The sequence below is a fragment of the Humulus lupulus genome, chromosome X (assembly GCF_963169125.1).
Source record: "Humulus lupulus chromosome X, drHumLupu1.1, whole genome shotgun sequence".
Classification (NCBI taxonomy): domain Eukaryota; kingdom Viridiplantae; phylum Streptophyta; class Magnoliopsida; order Rosales; family Cannabaceae; genus Humulus; species Humulus lupulus.
The window spans coordinates 24,677,513-24,680,512 of NC_084802.1; positions in this window are offsets into that span (position 1 = coordinate 24,677,513).

Genomic DNA, 3,000 nt, shown 5'->3' on the forward strand with positions numbered 1-3,000 from the left:
TGCCTTAGAATCTTTTTCGCCAAACTTTGCCCCCCAGCGTGATCCCCGCAGAAGCCTTCATGTACTTCCCTCATCAGCTCCTTAGCTTTTTCTGGAGTAATACATTTGAGCAATGGCATGGAATATCCTCTACGGTATAGAACACCATCGACCAGTATATACCTAGCAGCCTGCCTTTGAAGAGTTCTGGCTTTATTCCTATCTGTCGGTAGTACTCCATTTGTAAGATACTCCAAGTAAGGCGCCATCCATGTATCTTCCATCCGGATTTCCATACTGGTTTCATTTGCTCGTATGCTCGGCTCGCTCAATCTTTCCACTGGCACAATATTCAAAGTGTCAACATCTTTTGCGCTTGCGAGTTTGGCTAAGGAATCTGCATTCGAATTCTGATCCCGAGGTATTTGCTGGAGGGTATACTTCTTGAACTGGGCCAACAGATCTTTAGTTTTGTTCAAGTAGGCCATCATTTTGAGGCATTGTGCTTGATATTCCCCTAGAACCTGATTCACTACCAGCTGTGAATCACTGTAAATGTCCAGCACCTTTATACTCATGTCTTTTTCCATTCTTAATCTAACGAGGAGTGCTTCGTACTCGGCTTCATTATTCGACGTTGTGAAGTCGAACCTAATGGCGCAGTGAAATCGATGCCCTTCTGGCGTTATCTAAATCACTCCTGCTCCCGCGTGAGATTCGTTGGACGATCCATCTGTGAATAACTTCCACGAAGGAGCTTCATCTTGGGGCTCGGGCGCACTAGGCTTTTCGCGCTGCTCGTTGTCTGGGAGCTCGGTGAACTCTGCAATAAGATCAGCCAAGACTTGTCCTTTTACTGCTGCTCACGGTGAATATGTAATATCGAACTGCCCTAGTTCGACTGCCCATTTTAATAAACGCCCAGCCGCTTCCGGTTTTTGGAGGACTTGCCGAAGGGGCTGATCAGTTAAGACTGTAATGGGATGGGCTTGGAAGTAAGGACGTAGCTTCCTTGAGGCCAAAATTAAACAATAAGCTAACCTTTTGATGGGAGGATATCTCAGTTCTGCTCCGATTAGCCTCTCGCTTACATAGTAAACCGCCTTTTGTACGCCTTCTTCCTCTCGTACTAGTACCGCACTAGCAGCAACTTCAGTGATCGCCAGGTAAATGAACAAAGTTTCTCCTTCGATAGGCTTTGACAAAATAGAAGGCTGTGCCATATGGGATTTTAAGGCCTGAAAAGCCTGCTCGCAGTCTCCTGTCCATTCAAACTTCTTGTTGCCCCTAAGTAGATTGAAGAAAGGGACGCATTTATCAGTTGATTTGGAAATGAATCTACTTAGGGCGGCAATTCTCCCAGTTAAACTTTGTACATCCTTGATCTTCGCTGGCGATTTCATGTCGATCGGGGCTTTTATCTTGTCGGGGTTGGCCTCGATTCCTCTTGAATTAACAATGAACCCCAACAATTTCCCTGATCCAACTCCGAAGGAACATTTGAGAGAATTTAGTTTCATCTGGTACTTGTTCAATACATCGAAACACTCTTATAAATCCTTCCCATGTCCTTATGCTTTTTTTGACTTTACCAGCATGTCATCCACGTACACCTCCATGTTTACTCCGATCAACTCTTTAAACATGTGGTTAACCAATCGCTGGTAAGTCGCACCTGCGTTTTTCAGTCCGAAGGGCATTACTTTATAATAGTATAATCTCGTATCGGTCCGAAAGCTGGTGTGATCCTCGTCAAGGGGATGCATGCTGATCTGATTGTAGCCTGAGTATGCATCCATGAAGGAGAGGATCTCATGTCCTGCAGTAGCATCAACCAACTGGTCGATCCTTGGGAGTGGGAAGCAATCCTTTGGGCAGGCTTTATTGAGGTCTGTGAAAACCACACAGGTTCGCCATTTGTCATTAGTCTTGGGAACCAGCACTGGATTAGAGACCCACGATGGATAAAACGCCACCCTGATGAACCCATTATCCTTTAATCTTTCAACTTCTTCTTTTAAGGCTTTCGACCGATCCTTATCGAGCAGCCTTCTTTTCTGTTGCACAGGTGGAAAACTCTTGTCTATGTTCAGGACATGGCTGATAACTGCGGGATCTATCCCAGCCATGTCTTGGTGCGACCAGGCAAAGACTTCCTGGTTCTTCCGCAAAAACTCCACCAGTGCATGCTTCATGGTTGGTTCTAAGTTTTTCCTGACTTTCACGACTCTGGTCGGGTCTTTTTTGTCAAGTTGGACCTTTTCTAGGTCCTTGACGGGTCCAACATTTTCCTCAAAATCCCTAAAGCAAGAATCTAAATCTCTATCCTCACTTTGGGCAACACCTTATTTTGTGACTTCATCACCGGATTGGGCTTGTGTATCAATTTCCATCTGCAAACTATCTGGGGGAGTGCTCTTTGACGTTCCCTTCTTCGCCTTCGTGACTGAGGCGTTGTAGCACTCCTTGGCCTCCCTCTAGTTTCCCAACACGCGTCCTACCCCTGCGTCTGACGGGAATTTCATGGCTAAGTGCCATATAGAGGTGACGGCCCGTAGATCAACCAGTATAGGCCTTCCAATGATGGCATTGTATGCCGAATGACAATCGACTACTATGAAGGTAGCGAGTAATGTCCTGGTAGCAGGCGTTGTACCTGCTGTCACTGGTAGTCTGATTGACCCTGCTGGGGCGAGTCCCTCACTAGAGAAGCCGTATATCGTTTGGTTGCAGGGCTCCAAGTCCTTAACGGACAACTTCATGCGTTCCAGCGAAGACTTATACAGGATGTTCACTGGACTTCCTGTGTCAACTAGCACTCTCTTCACCATCATATTGGCCATTTGGATATCCACGACCAGCGGATCGGAATGTGGGAACCAGACATGTTGGGCGTCGCTATCAGAGAAGGTTATTTCGCCCTCTTCTGACCGAGCCTTTTTTGGTGCGCGGTCATCCACAGTCATCATCTCGATGTCCTGGTCGTGGCGTAGAGTCCGAGCATATCGTTCTCTGGCCTTT